Raw genomic sequence first — 15391 nt, 5'->3', positions numbered from 1 at the left:
AAGTCATGATGATTCTCCTGCCTCAGTCTCCCGAGTGCTGGGATTACAGGCAGGAGTCCCTGTGAGGCCTTTGACCTGTGAGATACGGACAGGATGATCCCTACAGAGCGGATCTCAGGCTTGGCTGAAGTGACCGACGTGAGTGCACACTCAGGAAACCTCAGCATCTGCCGTGGCCGTGGGAAGCCGGGATGACAAGTGTAGCAGATTGTGCAGGCTTCAGCAGCCGAGACTCTGGGGATCGAGGAAACGGTCTGCACGGTTGGGTCTGTTTAGGATGCTCCTTAGAACAAAGCTCCCTTCCCGGCATCTCGGCCAAGCTGCTTGACCCAGAGGCACATGTAATCTCTACTCTGCGGCATCCTTCCTCACCACGACTACCCTTCCAGGGAATCTTGCTAATTACCGGTTTATCCTCTAGGCCAGCCTGCCCGGTGTCTTCAACCTGTGCGCCTTCTCCTCTCAGCTTCCCAGCCTGGGTGGCCTCTTGAGGACTCAGACTGTTGTCAGGCTGTCACCAAGGTCCCCAGGGTGTTGTTCTGAGAAAGGAACAAAAGGAGTTAGCACAAATCTTCTCACGCTGTGCACAAACTTGCTCACTTGCTCGGTCAGCAGAAGCACTTGGGAGCATTTGAGACTCCAAAGCTGCCCAGCTCTGCAATGGGCTCGGGATGCTGACCCTGGCTCTCAAGGAGCACCAGGAGCACCAGGCAGGCAGGCGTGTGTGGGTGCTCTAAGGAATGGAGAGTGGTTGGCCAGCAGTCACTTCATCGAGTTGGGAGCCTGGTCCCTGTGGGGTATTTAGACGCCCCAGTGTCTTAGAGTGTTAGTTTTGTTCCAGCTGGACAGCAAAGTCCTTTTGGGTAGACAAAAGGTATATTGGTATTTTGATCCAATTCCATGTGGCTCAGTAAACAGGAAATATTCTATGGGGATTCCATGATGTTAATCTTGATAATCAACCTGATTACATCTGGGATCAACTAAGAGACAAGCCTATGAGTGGATCTGTGAAGGCATTTACAGAAGGATTAGCTGAGGGGAGGCCCTTGCCTGGAATGAGAGGTACCACCTCTGATGACTGGCCCAGATCAGCAGGCTTTTATTTATTTATTTATTTATTTTTTGGCGTGGCTTCATGTCTTGGTGGTGAGTGCATCTACGTCTGCTGCTGCTGCTGCTGCTGCTGCTGCTACTGCTACTGCATCCTTTACCAGCATCAGACTCTAGCTTTGACCAGAAGGCCAGAGACTCTTCAGGAGTCCTCTTTAGCACCAGATTGGGACTGTGGAGTGGACAGTTAATGGTTTCAGCTTCTCCAGCATGCAGACTGCCATTGCTGGGCTCTGCAGTCCCTGCCGCTTGTAAGACATTCTAGTAAATGATATATATTCATCTATTACCTCTCTCCCTCCCCCACTCCATTCTATTGGTTTTGGTCCTCGACAGAAAACTGCCTAGTCCATGTACTATCTTGTTTCTTAAGAAGAACTCAAAGCCTAGACCAAGAGAAGGCTCCTACCCTAGAGTCTAGGAAGGGAGAAAGATACACCTCTGGGAGCCTGGGGACTCGAGGGTGTGGGGACAGAGGGTGGAATGAGGAGAGCTGGGTGACAGCTTGGAGCAGCCAGGGGCTGTTTCCAGAGGAACGTGTCTAGCAGGCTTGAAATGTCAGTGGGGAGGATGGTGAGAACTTTGGTCTTCGTAAGTAGGAGGGCTGCTGTTTGGTTTGTGAAGCCCTAAGGTTTGAAAATTGAGGGTCACTTCTAGAATAACCATAAACTAGACAAGGCAGTGATGTCAGGGCTAGGGGCTGTTTGTATGTCTCCATCTGTAAAATACGGAGAGAATTCAACAACTAATAACAGCTACAGCCATCTCACCTTAACTGGGGACGAGTCTCTTCCATATTGATGTTATTTGCATATTTTGCATATACTAATGTATCATCTTTATAGCACAAGAGGTTAAGTTTATTCTGTTTTCCAAAGAATTAAGGCACAGAGAGGCAAAGTAACCAGCTTGAGGACACACAGCTAGGAAGCAACAGAGGCAAGGATTTGGACTTGGTCAGTTTAGCTCCAGACTTCACACTCTGAGTGGTGCCTTATTTGTGCCCAGAGGGCAGATGCTATTGGGTGCCCATCTGTTGTTATTGCCTCCCTCTTGGTGACTGTAGGTGAGCCAGTTGAAATGAACGCTCCCACTTCTTGAGGCTCAAAGCCTTCTCCATGCTTACAAAGACACACAGGGTCCTCTTCTTAGACAGTAACAACTGGGTGGGAACCCTCAGGACCCCCACAAATCCCGGATCCCAGATCATAGGTGGAAACGCCAATCTGACCCTTGGGAGACCTTCACTACTCTATAACAGAATCCAGTGCCTGGAGGCCCCGGACAGTAACCTGGTTTCATTTCTGTTACTGTGGTAAAATATCGTGATAAAAACCAAGTTAGGAGGAAGAGAAGTTTACTTCAGCTGACAGTTCCAGGCTGCAGTCTGTTATTGTGGGCAAGTCAGAGCAGCAGGAACTTAACCAGTCGCCTCGCCTACAGTCAAGGGCGGAGAGAAATGAATGCTTGCTTGTCACCGCACAGCTGGCTTGCCACACAGGCCAGGACCCCTACCTAGGGAGTGGTGCCTCCCACAGTAAGCTGGGTTTTCCCAAATCAACTATCAAGACAATCACAAGCAAGCCTGGCCTAGCCAATCTGTAGCGAGCACATACCCCAGTTATGGGGGAGGAATAATCACTCTTGATTCAGACTTGGTATAACACTCATTTATTCACACAGTAAGATTACAAGCACTATTCATCCTGTCTTCCAAATGGAAGCAGGAGTACCTCTCCAGGACTTGCCACGTCTGTTCCTCTGGATCTTGGGTCAGCCTTCCTCAGGACAGCCACGTCTGCACTGGGGACAGGATCTCACGTCTCTGCCAGAGGAGAGTCGTCTCGCGCGAGGGCCTGATGAGCTCTGTTGGTCGGGTCTGAGGCTTCATCTTTTATATTCTTTCCTGGCTGGGTTTCCACACATAGCTTATAGCTTATCACTACTCCATTCGTGGTTTACTTACATCATTCTATTGCTTATCACTCCTGACCAGGGTTGTTCACCCTAGGCCTTACATGTGTTCCTTACACAATCCCTCCCCAGGACCCCATTCCAAGGTAACTCTATACTGTGCCAAATTGACAATTAAAGCCAATTTGCTGTGTGATCTAGGTGAGCTGTCCTTGTCTTCCTTCTTGGAGTCTTAGTTTTCTTGTCTGTCAAAAGATCCAGTGGGGATGCATGTTCCCTAGGGCCTTCCCATTTCTCTGGTTCCCTATGGCTTCTCATCTGTCTAGACCTCTAAATGATTAATGAAGTGGGGCTGGTAGTAGCTAAAGCTGAGGGGAACATTGAGCTTTTTATTCCATGACTGCCTGTTAAAAATATTCTTTTTTAAATTTATGTACATGTGTGTAAATGCCATGTATGTGCAGATACCCATGGAGTCCAGAAAAGAGTGTCAGAATCCCTGGTCTTCTGGAAGAGCAGGGACACTATCTTATCTGCTGAGTCATCTCTCAGCCCCACGGCTGCCTTTCTGTTCTGGGGAAAATGGTTTGCAGCTGGGCATGCTGACACATGTGGTCCTCACATCTGGGAAGCTGAGGCAAGAGGACCAGGGCTCAAGGTCATCTTCAGCTACATGAGTTCAAGGCCAGCCTGAGATACATAAGACCCTATCTCAAACAAAACAAAAACAAAGAAACAGAACTGTGGCTAGGGAGATGGTTCCGTCAGGAAAATGCTTACTTGGCAAGCACGAGGCGTGAGTTTGATCCCCGCCACCCTTTTGCTTGGCAAAAGTCAGGCAGTGAGAGGGAGGTGGGGACAGGAACACCCGTGGGGTTCTCTGGGCTGGCCAGCCTTGCCTATCTGCTGAGATCCAGGCCAGTGAAGGGCCCTGTCTTTATAAATGAGATGGATGGTTCCTGAACAACAATCCCTAGGCATGACTTCTGACCTCTACATGGCATCGGGAAGGCTGTGGGTGTGTAGGTGTGTGGGTGTGGCTTCTGTCTCAATTTCACCAAAGTGACAACTAGACCAGACAAGGGTGTACGATGATGCTCATGGTGGCTCCTCCTTTCTTCCGCCCCCCTCTCCCCTTTGGACATATTTTGTAGATGTTGCCCCTTTGGTGTTGTGTCTGCCCCTCGCTTGTTCCTGCCTCTCACTACTCTTCCTCCATCCAGGATGCCTCACTGAGAAGTGTTCATCCTATACGTTTGCTAACACTGACTTTGCCCATTTGAAATTCCAGGGCATCCAAACTGGTATTCCACATCAATACCAGAAAGACAATCCCATCTAACAAATTCATACCGAATCATGAATGACTACTAGATCTGTGTTGCTAAAATGACATCCTCATTTCTTCCTCCTTTTCCCCTTCATCTCTTTCATTTGAACACTGACTACATCAAATTAATCTATACTTGTTAACAAATGTCAGCTACTATAACAAAAGCAAGGAGGCCACATTCTTTCAGAGTAAAATAAAACATGGAGATGGTAGGATTTGAGACATGTGGTCATATCTTTCTTTCTCTGACTTTTGTAGACCTAAATTATCCTACAGAGTCACTATATACACCTGGCTTACAGGAGTGCAGCATGGGTCCTCAGAATATGAACATCTCCTGATGTTGACACCTGGTCCGGCTGGAATGGAGGAGAATGCCAGCGGGTAGCTGTGAGAACCTCCACATCATGAAGGTAGCACAGGCTAGCACTGCGGGAGAGCTAGCCTGCTGTGCTTGAGTTTTGTTAGCTTGACAGGAGGTAGGGGCAGAGGGGATGAGGAAAGCTCACTTGAGAAAACCCCTCTACAGACTGCGTGTCTCTGGGAGACTGACTGGATTGTTAGCTGATGTAGAAGGGCCCCGCCCACTGTGGGTGGCACCATCCCTAGGCAGAGGGTCCTGAACTGTGTAAGAAAGCTAGCTGACAATGAGCCAGTCTGCAAGCCAGCTATCAAGAAGCGCCTTCCATGGTTCCTGCTGTACTTCTTTGGCTATTAAGTGAGTTCCTTGGTCAGAGGTAATGTAGGTCAGAGGTGGAGTACCAAGCAGGTTGACATCAAGTCCCTGCCTTGAGTTCCTGCCTTGAGTTTCTCCAATCATGGACCATGACTTGGAATTGTAAGTGGAATAGACCCTTCCCTCCATCCAGTTGATTCTGGTCAGTGTTTTGTCACAGCAACAGAAAGGCAAACTAGAACAGGTATGCACAGACGTGTGTGTGTGTGTGTGTGTGTGTGTGTGTGTGTGTGTGTAAACATGTATATGTATACACCCATACACACACACACACACCATGAATGTAAAGAACTGCAATACTAGATAGAAAAGGACATGTGCTGAGTCCAGCCCGACCTTCTGACAGTCCTTTGTATAGTGGAGTGTGGACTGAGAAGTAATAGATCTGAAAAATAGAGACATAGTCATAAAAGAAAAAGACAGAGACACAGAATAGGTTTGGAAGGGTTGAGTCAATACCACAATTGCCCTGAGTTTATTTCTCAGGGTCTTTTTATACCCAAAGGAGTGGAGGCAAAAGACCTCCCCCTCTCAAGGACACTGTGGTTCAAGGTACAAACAAGTGTAAACACCTCCTTATTCTCAAGAAGCCTGGTAATGGTGCCTTTGGTCAAACATCCTGTTACCCCACCTTGAAGAGTACTGATGCCTTTGGAAAAACATCCTGTCATGCAGCCTTAAAGAACAAAGAGAAGTTTGACTCTCTGACCTTGAGTCAAGATGAAATCAAGCCATAAACTGGAGTCCTTTGTGGGCTCCCACAGACATGAGCCACAAGACAGTGCAAAAACAGAGAAAGGAAGAGATTAGAGCCCCCAGTCTGCTCTGAGGGGACATGTGGCTTTGAGCTCCACTTAGATGCCCATGCCGAGGGACACAGCCGCCCCATGGCAGACGCAGAGTCAACAGTGGCCTGGAGATGGAAAAACACGGGTAGGTTTGGGAGATGGAAACAGCCCTGTTGGGCTGGAGCAGCGGGGCCAGGAACTGAGCAAGAAGTACGGCTGGATTTTGTCAGACCAAGCCTGGGCACGGAATGCATCCTGGTGGGGGTGGCTTTAGCGTCCAGCTGCCACGGGCCCCACTGGGCAGGGACTTTCTGACAATGGTGCTTTGGAGTCTTGGTTCTCAGACTGATGCTCCACAGACAAGGTGCCAGGTGGGCCAGAAGGTGCCACCAGGTGGGCCAGGGACCAAAGCAGGTGACCATGGTGTTTGTTGGGCTGTTTGTATTGGCAGATAATATCTTAAAACGTCACTCTTGTACAATACAAATATGGCTGAATGACGGCATAGAATTCGATGTTTGTGCTCTCTCTCCTTTCCTTCATCTCTCTTTCTTCATTTTAGCTAAAAACAAGAGCCTTTGAAACAGACCTTTTTTGTGGACAACTGGAAGGAGGCGGAGCCAAATGTTTAACGGCTAATGGGAGCAGAAGTGGAGACCCCCTCCCCTCCCCTCCCCCCAGGGACACCACAGGTTAACCATTTATTTGCTAGGAATGAGAGGGTTCATTAGAGAGGTTGGGGAAGCAGCAGGAGGGGCCCCCAGGGGACTGGGGACAGCAGTTGGTTGGTTTATCAACTCTGGTACATTATTTCAGTGTTTCCACAGCGGGCTGCCGGGCTGGGCTGCAGCTCAGTTGGTAGAGCGCTTGACGGCAACTCTGGATTCTACCCGCAGTACCACACAACCTAGGTGTGGTGACGCACAAACCTGACGCTCAGGAAGTGGAGGCAGGAGGACCGTGGCTTTGGTCAAGGGACGGCATCATGAGGGCGTCTGTCCTGCGAGGTTAGGGAGGAGATTTTCTGGGATAGGACAGGGTCCCGCAGCTTTTGCAGTCAGAGTCTTCAGAGCCCCCTGCCCTCACAGATGGCCTGGCCTACCTGTTCTAGCCAATACTCACAGAGTCAGGTGACTTCCGTCTCCGAGGGGTGGCCCCCACAACAGTGCGCCCTGCAAGACAGCAAAGCCCACTTTAGAGGCTCCCCGGGTTTTACCTATATGTATTTTTCTTGTAAGTACTTCGATGAAAAAAATAAAGAAAAGAAAAAACAGACTCCTTGCAATACATCAAGGATACTTGAATGCATTTGAAATATAATGAGTGTGTGGCTGTAAAAGACATGCCTCATAAGGATCTTTTGAAAGGAGAAATAAATGATCTTGCCTTTGCCTCTTGCTGCTCACAGGCAGCGAAGAATCCCCGGTGCCTCTCCACAAACCACCAACTCAGGGATAAATTACAATTAGTAATTAGGCCCTTGCTTGGGGCTGCCACGGTCAGGGTTCTGCAGGCAAACCTCCCACTTCAGACTGGGCAGCTCTTTACAAAGACTATCTGCTCAGTCTTGGTGGGGAGGAAGCCACACCCAGCCCTTCCCAGGGGGTGCCACTCCCTTCCCAAAATAAAGCAGGAAAAAGCCTGGTGGGGGCTCCTAGCCCCTTCAGCAGTCAGAGACACTGATGGGATCCAACTCAATGCGATGTAAGGGTCCTGTGCCGAGCCAACGGTCTAGGTAGCATAGCCAGGAGTTGGGAGGCCAAAATAATGCTTGCTTACTATAATCTCCACTGGTTTCTTTTAATGCTCACACTCACATGCTCCAGCACAGATGGTTCCTGGAAACATGGTACTTACTGAAAGGAGCCTGCAGGCAGAGGCCACATAACACGTTATTCCATGTTATTCCATGCCTATGAAGTATCGAGAACAGACCAAGCAATAGTGGTTTCGGGGGGGGGGAGGGGATAGGCTGTGGTGTGTGTGTGTTGGGGGGAGGCAGAGTTTTGGGGTGGGTTGAAAGATCTAAGACTCCAAGACAGAGGTTCTCAATCATGACTGGGCAGGAGGACCAAGTGGCTGATTTTTTGCCTAGATACCAAATGTTCATACTCTGCTCCAATCCAATGCGAAGAGATAAGATCCTCCAGGCCTCAGCAATTCTAAACACACACACACCCCGCCCCCGTGCCGCCCCCCCCCCCCCCCCGCGTGTGGACAGCCAGGGACACTAGCCCACATGCAGGAGGCACAAAGGCGGTTTGTTTACTTGCGTAGAAATAGAAATGTACCTGCACCCGTGGAAACATGCCCCTCCCTCCCTCTTGAACTACTCAGGGACCCCTTAAAGGCGAGCCCACTTAGCTGGGGCCCCTCCTTTACCAGGCACCCTAGGCTCTGAAGAGCAGCTGTGCTAACAGCTGGAAAGATCTTTTCAAGCCTCCCTTCCTGATTAATTGCTGGGTGGGGGGAGGGACCACAGCGGCGCTGAGGGCTCCAGGCTCCCTGCCTTACAGTGTAAGGAAGCATGGCCTCTTGCATGCGGCCCAGCCTGCCCGGGCTGCAGGTGTGCCCAGTCCTGCCCATGGGCAGTGTTAGGTTTTCTCCACGGTCCTGCCTGGCGTTCTGACTCCTTTTCTGTCACTACAGTCTTATGATGCTTTTGGGGACCTTGGCTGTCTGGCTCTTGCCTTAACAGTTTTAATGTAAATATCCCTGAGAGTGACTGTTTCCAAAGTGCATTGTAGGTATCATCTCATTTAAATTCTTCAGGACTCAGTTTACAGGTGAGGATGTTGAGGTTAGAATGGTTTCTACGGCTTGTCTAACTCGACACGCTGGTAAACAGAAGGGCCAGGAGGAACCCCAGCTCTGGGCTGGCTGTGTGGCTCAGCAGGTAGAGTGTGTGCCTGGCATTCATGAAGCCTTGGGTTGTAACCCCCAGCACAGCGTGCACTGGGCCTGGAGGTGCACATCTGGAATTCCAGCTGTGGGGAGGTAGAGACAGGGGGGTTAGGAGTTCAAGGTCATGCCCACTGCATAGTGAGCTGTAGGCTACTCTGGGTCCCCTTTGTCTTGAGGCCTCCAGCCAGTCACTCTTCCTCGGGGGTGGGAAATGAGGGTGAGCTCCCCGGTTTCTGGGGGGGGCAAGCAGAGGCCCCTGCGGTGCAGAAGGTGACCTCAGAAGAACCACAGCAACAGCTGCCTCTCGGGCAGGAGTCCTCCGGAGCTGGCAAGGCTTCCGGTGCTGGCTGGCACGGTGTCCATGATTCATGGCCATGCGGGGACTTTATGAGCCTGTGATAAAACGGTAATCATTGGCTGTGAAGCTGACGTGAGATTATGGGGCTGCGTGGCTCAGATGAGCTGCTGGGCTCTCTGTCTATTCACAGGGCTGGCAGCAGGGTTGGCCCAGCAAGGGTCATGGATGTGGGGCTCCGGGTGGTGTGCCACCTCCCAAGATGCATCTCCTAGGATGAGGACAGATGGAGGCTGAGGCAAATGCACAGTGTCAGGGACTCTGTGTGTGAGCACCTGTGTGTTGCCTACATCCATGTGTTTGTATGTGTCTATATGTGTGTGCATGTGTGCATATCCATATGGATGCATGTGTATGTGTGGCCATGTGCGCACGAGTACATACTCATGTGTGTGTCATGTGTATGAGTGTGTTCATGTGTGTCCATGTGCATGGATGACTTGGGCAGAGGTCTCAGTTAACCATGCTTCTCCATTCACGGAGATACCTCCTCACCTGCTGCAACTGCTCTGTCAGCAAATCCTTTGAGACCGGGTCTCCTCCTCACACCTCCCTGCTGTGGTCACTCAGGTCCTCCCATTCATTTACCTTACCACACACAGGAGGAAAGCCTGGTGATAAATGGCTCAGGCAGGTGGCCCAAGGCAAGCACAGGAAGTCTCTCCCGGACTGGCAAATGGGTTCCAGCTTTCCTGCCCCACTCAAGCATTTGCCTGTGAACTGAAAGTGCCACACACTTTGGTCCCTCATCTAATGTCTGTCTAGTGTGTGTGAGTGGTGAGCCAAGTGCCTTGGGTCACCGATGGCCCTTCCCATCATTGCTGGGCAGGTCTGTAAGTAGCTTGTGTTTGAACTTGTTTGTGTGTGGATTTCTACCTGAGGAGCCAGGGGTCGCTCCTGAGAGGGCATGTTACAGGGAGGGGTTCTGTCATCAGATATCAATGACGGGCCTGCTATGATGGCACACACCTGTAATCCCGAACTCAGGAGGCTAACTAAAGAAAATAAAGATAAAAACCGGACTCCAGTTAGACAGGAACCATCAGGGCACCTGAGTTGTCAATGAATTTTTCAAGGGGGGACCTCTGGTGGCCGGCTATGCATCTCTGCATCAGATGGTCTGGCACGCATTTTAGAGAGCAATGGAGCCAGGCTGCCAGTGCTTCATCCCTGGAAGCCCAGGGTAGCTGGGGGCTCTAAAAACTCTGCAGAGCTCACTGTTGGACTTCCTGGCCCCCCACTGTCGGACTTCCCGGCCCCCACTGTCGGACTTCCGGGACCACCACTGCCTTCCTATGCACCAGCTTACGGGACCCATCCCATGGCGTCTCTGGCACTACTTCCGGCCGCCTCCTGTGGCACTGCATCCTCCACTCTCTCCTGAGCTGCATCCTGGTCCTGCAGCCTCTTCCAGATGTCACTGCTTCCAGGGCATCCAGGAGCCTTTCCTTCTGCTGAACGCTCCTCTGAGGTGACCACAGCTTGTCCCTCAGCAACTGGTCTCCATGGGGTCTGCCAATATAAAATGAAATTGCCAGGCCTGGGCAGACGGTGGGTCAGTGGTTAGGAGCACTGGCTGCTGGTGAAGACCCGAGTTCAGTTCCCAGCACCCACACGGCAGCTCACAGCCATCTGTGACTCCAGTTCTGGGGATCTAATGCCCTCTTCTGGACTCTGTGGGCACTGCATGCACGTGGTGCACAGACATACATGTAGGCAAAAGATGTCCACATAAAATAAAAATAAATTTTAAAATAAAATAAAATTGCGCCACCCTCTGCACCCACTTCTGCCAACCCACACTGCATTTTCTTTTTCCCACTGTTCTTTCCAGCTTCAAACACATTGTAAAACATTCTTATTCTTGTATTAGTTTTTGCCACTCTCCCTCAAGAGAAGAAGTTCAGGAACTCAGGGATGAGTGTGTTTTCTCAGAACATGGGTCTTGAGTCGGAGTTGTGGAGTAGAGGGTTGGCCTCATCCTGGACCCATTCTTGGAGGGACAGAGGAACATTTTCACCACTGAATCAGAAGTTGCTCTAAGTGGAGACACACTGACCCCAGAAGGGGAGCGTTCAGGAGTGGGTTCCCTTGACACCATGTCCCTTCACCTTGGCCAGAACCAAAGACATTTGCAAATGACAGATGAGAGGAGAGCACAGTGTGTAAAGGTCCCCAGGCTGGGGCTGGCGGTCCTGCCGTGACAGCTCGGTCCTGGCCTTCCCCCATCCACCTGCCCATCACTTGCCTGAAATCACTTGATTTCAAACCTTGTGTCGTTCACCAGCCTTGTCCTTGCCAGGCACTGGTGTCATCCAGGGCCTAAGATGACAAATGGCATGAAGAGAACACAGAGACACCCTTGCTGGGTCTTAGAGTGTGTGTGTGTATGTGTGTGTGTATGTGTGTGCGTATGTGTGTGTGGGTGGGGGGGGGGTCATGTGAGCGCCCTGCAACACCAGCTATCGTTTGCTGCCAGCCCGCTCCCGAGGGAGTCCCTATGCTGGGTCACTTTGGAAGGTCCTGGCTATTGTCTAAGATGTCCATATGGCCTTCTTTTACTCAAGGCTCCGACCTACATCCGGGTCTGACAGCACTCCAGCCTGTTACTTCCGGTGGGCACCTGTCATCGGCGTTGAGCCGGTACATCCTGTCTGGTCTCGGGGACTTCTGGCAGGGCACAGATGACACTTCTGCCTTTGGACTGACCTGGTGCAGTGCTGGGACTCCTCAGGGTTGTGCCTGCCCCGGTTGTGAACCACAGCAAAGAACCCTGCCCAGAAGGCTGTGGGAGAACCAGAGGCGCAAAGAGGAGCTTCCTGGGCCTCCGATTCTTCTTGACCCGAGTTTCCGTGGTCCTCACTGAACACTGGAGCTGGGCCCGCTAGTCTTGATTTGGATTCACCAGTTTCAGCCTGCCCTGGACCAGATCAAGAGCAGGGCAAGCCTTGAAGACACAGTCTCCTTTGGCTGTGTGTGGAATTCTCCAGGTACGTGGGTTCCATCAGAACAGTGGCTTCCCATCACCTGTACCCTGGGTGGGTGGGGTCCATCAGAACAGTGGCTTCTCATCACCTGTACCCTGGGTGGGTGGGGTCCATCAGAACAGTGGTTTCTCTTTAAACAGAGTGGCACATTTGTCCTCAAACTTGACTCACCCCATCCTGCTAATGGGTGTTCCAAGTCTGTTTTTTTTTTCCCTTCATTCTAAAAGGGAAATTACTTGCTTAATTTAATTTTTGTTTAATATTCCTGTTAAAAAATGAGGTTCAATTAAGATACCCAGAAAAAAATCATAATGTTCATTTAACACTAGACTAGAATTTGAGTTGAGTTCCACAAATGCATTTTTTTCTCTTTTCTGTTTTTTTTTTTTAACTCAAATCTAGCTAAGTGAATTACTGATCTTCATTAGCTGCTTTAATTACGGGTTCTTAATGGAAATATTATTGGAATTAAACTCCAATGTATTAAGCAAGGAAAAGCTTTATGTGTCACTAAAATAACCAAATTTTAATACTTGTCGATACAGTCAATCGGAAAGGCACCTGGAAAATGAGTCCCCTAATTGTGGCGGGGTGACAGGCTTGCTGCAGGGGTTCGGGTCTCTGGAGCTTTCGGTGGAGAGGCACATAGCCCTGCTGTGACAGAGACCTCGGGTGGGTAGCCTGGCTCCTCTCACACGTGTGCAGGCTCTGCACCAAAGCCCACACCACCAGGATGAGCAACTCTGGAAATGCACACAACCCAAACACACACACACACTTCCAACTCCGCTGGCTCATTGAAGTTTTGTGTAGAAATTCAGAACCTCCCATGCATGTATTCATCAAAACGCCCTGCACTGCCTTACCCTGAATATGTACGAAACCCCAGTTAACAAGATCTGGCTTTGATGGAGCAGGCAAGGCACACTCTCCGGAGGGTCCTCCATGTTCCAGAATGTCCACCTCCCAAGGGATTGATGTTGGCGGGGGATGTTGAGGGTAGATTCCTTTGATTTCCTACCTCATTCCACTGGCCTTTCTGCAGTGGGGCCTCTTAGGGGAGCAAGGATGTTACTTGGGATGTGAGCTGAGGGCTGGGCTGAGTGGTGTGCACAAGCCGGGAGGCTAAGCCCACTTGACTCAAATGACATGAATGTAGGTCAGCTTGTTCTCACTCATCCCTGTGACAAGGGTCAGGGTTGGGGAGGCAGGCTGTCCTTTCAAGTTGGGCTGTAAATATGACTTAGGAACATTGGATTTAAACTACACTAGAGTTGGCTGCCTACACTGGCTGTTTTGGGGTTGCTTTTGAGGTGAAGTTGCCTAAAGGGGGGCCTGTTATCCCATCAGTAAGAGTTACCCAGCTACTAACAAGCCCCGGCTACTAAATGCGGACGTCAGTTTAGGATGGGTGCTAGTGCTGAGCAGTTTTGATGCAGGGAAAGACCATCGTTCTTTCAAGGCCAGGTAGTTACTAACCACATATGCCCAGCTAGCTGCAATTGCAGGGAGCTGTGAGGCTGAAGTAGTGCCTGACCGCACGCGTAGGTCCCTCCACCCCTGCAGGCCCTCATAACACATCACCTTAGTATGCCTCTGAGCACTTTCTCTAGATCGTCTCGCTTGTTGCCACTGGACCACAGTGCGGCTAACAAACAGTGCCTCTCCATTCCTCTGTCTCTGATGAATTCATTCGTAGTCCATGTGTCCCGAAGCTGTCAACACTGTCGCAATCATGACAGTACATATCAGGAGCATCTTTCTGGAAGTCACTGGGTGTCAAAAATACAACAAAACTCCAAATGACCTCCCACCAATCTGTCTCTGCCTCCCCAGCTTAGTTAAAGGAACTAACTTCAGTAGTACCCGCGCTACCACCCGTTCACTATGTCTGAGAGAGGGTCTGAGGATTAAAAACAGAGACAAGACAGCAGGTCATTCGTCTCAGCAGAATGCCGAATGCCGTTTATTAAAGGAGGGAGGAAACCTTAAATACAGGCTTACAGCACAATGGGAGAACCCCGGGGGGCGGGGGAAGAAGTTCACTACAGATGTTTTACAAACTTGCATCCTAGCTGTTTACACCAAAAGCCAGATACACAAACAAGGAACCTTTGGTAAGCTGTTTTAGGAGGAAGGAAATTGGCAGGGAATTAGCATAGGGAGGACATCTGATCAAGGTCAGCAAGCAAGGCAACAGCTACCCAAGGAACCAGGGTCAGGGCCCAACACACCTCCTACTCAGCTACGCTTCTGTTCCCCTCCAAGACTTTCCCCATCTTGTTCCTTTAAAAAATATATGATTTACTTTTGCTTTTAACTATGTGTGTGTTTATGTGTGTGTGCGTGCATGAGTGAGGGTGAGCGTACAGGGTATGTGCATGTGATTGCAGGTGCCTGTGGATGCTAGAAGCATTGGATCCTTTGGAGCTAGAGTTGAAGGTGGTTGTGAGTCACCTATGTGGGTGCTGGGAACTGCACGTGGGTCCTCTGCAAGAACAGTATGTGCTCCTAACCACTGAGACTTCTCTCCAGACCCCTGGTCGCCTTTTAGACTATATTGACCTCATTCTCTGCTTTCAGCCTAACTGTCAATGTCTTGATCTGGGTTCTATCACATCTTAGGTGAAAATCCAGCAGCCTGCTCATCATTCTCCTTGTTTTCAGTCTTAGCCAATGAAAACCTTTGTAGCCAGAGTGGTGCTTCTGTAAGTGATGCAGACTGGACCCACTGCAAGCCTTTCGAGACTGCAAGTCCTTCTAAGGGACTGAACCCAAGCCCTTCAGTGGGTAACACAGGCACCTTAGCTTCTGCTCTGCTCACCACAGCAGCCTCATCGTGACTGAAACACCATGGGCAGAGAGCAGGGAAGAAATCTGGGGTTGCAGAGGGGCAGTATCCCAGAATATCTGCCCCCCCCCCCGCCCCATCTCCTGCCCGCACATTTAACGGGGTATCTGAACTGAGGGAGTTAATCATTCCATAGTCTGGTCCCTCTGGTCAGCTGTCTGCCTGGCATTCATGGTGCTGGTACTTCCCTGTTTAAGGTGTCTGCCACTTCCCTGACAGTATTGTGTCCTCCCAAGACCACCAAGTCCTGCTTTCCTATCAAGGTTCCATCTAGGCCAAAGAGTAACTCAGAACAAAGAAACCATCAGCGGTGTGTAAGTGCCTGTCTATAGTGGTACCTGCAGGTCCTGTTCCTCAGCGTGAAGTAGTACTGTGTCCTTACAATATAGAATACAAAAGTGCCTTCCATG

At 50.3% G+C, this 15391-nt stretch overlaps 1 long non-coding RNA gene across 1 annotated transcript; it reads left to right on the top strand.

Annotated features, from left to right (window-relative positions):
* The first annotated feature begins 5804 nt into the window (after window positions 1–5804).
* On the top strand, window positions 5805–7124 carry LOC119086774. Its single transcript, XR_005090128.1, has 3 exons — window positions 5805–6029; window positions 6447–6576; window positions 6701–7124. It is a non-coding gene; the product is annotated as an uncharacterized LOC119086774 (long non-coding RNA).
* Window positions 7125–15391: the final 8267 nt, after the last annotated feature.

Source organism: Peromyscus leucopus, chromosome 16_21, assembly GCF_004664715.2.
Source record: "Peromyscus leucopus breed LL Stock chromosome 16_21, UCI_PerLeu_2.1, whole genome shotgun sequence".
Taxonomy (NCBI): domain Eukaryota; kingdom Metazoa; phylum Chordata; class Mammalia; order Rodentia; family Cricetidae; genus Peromyscus; species Peromyscus leucopus.
Note: the sequence above shows the minus strand (reverse complement) of the source record. Positions and strands in the feature narration are given on the sequence as shown.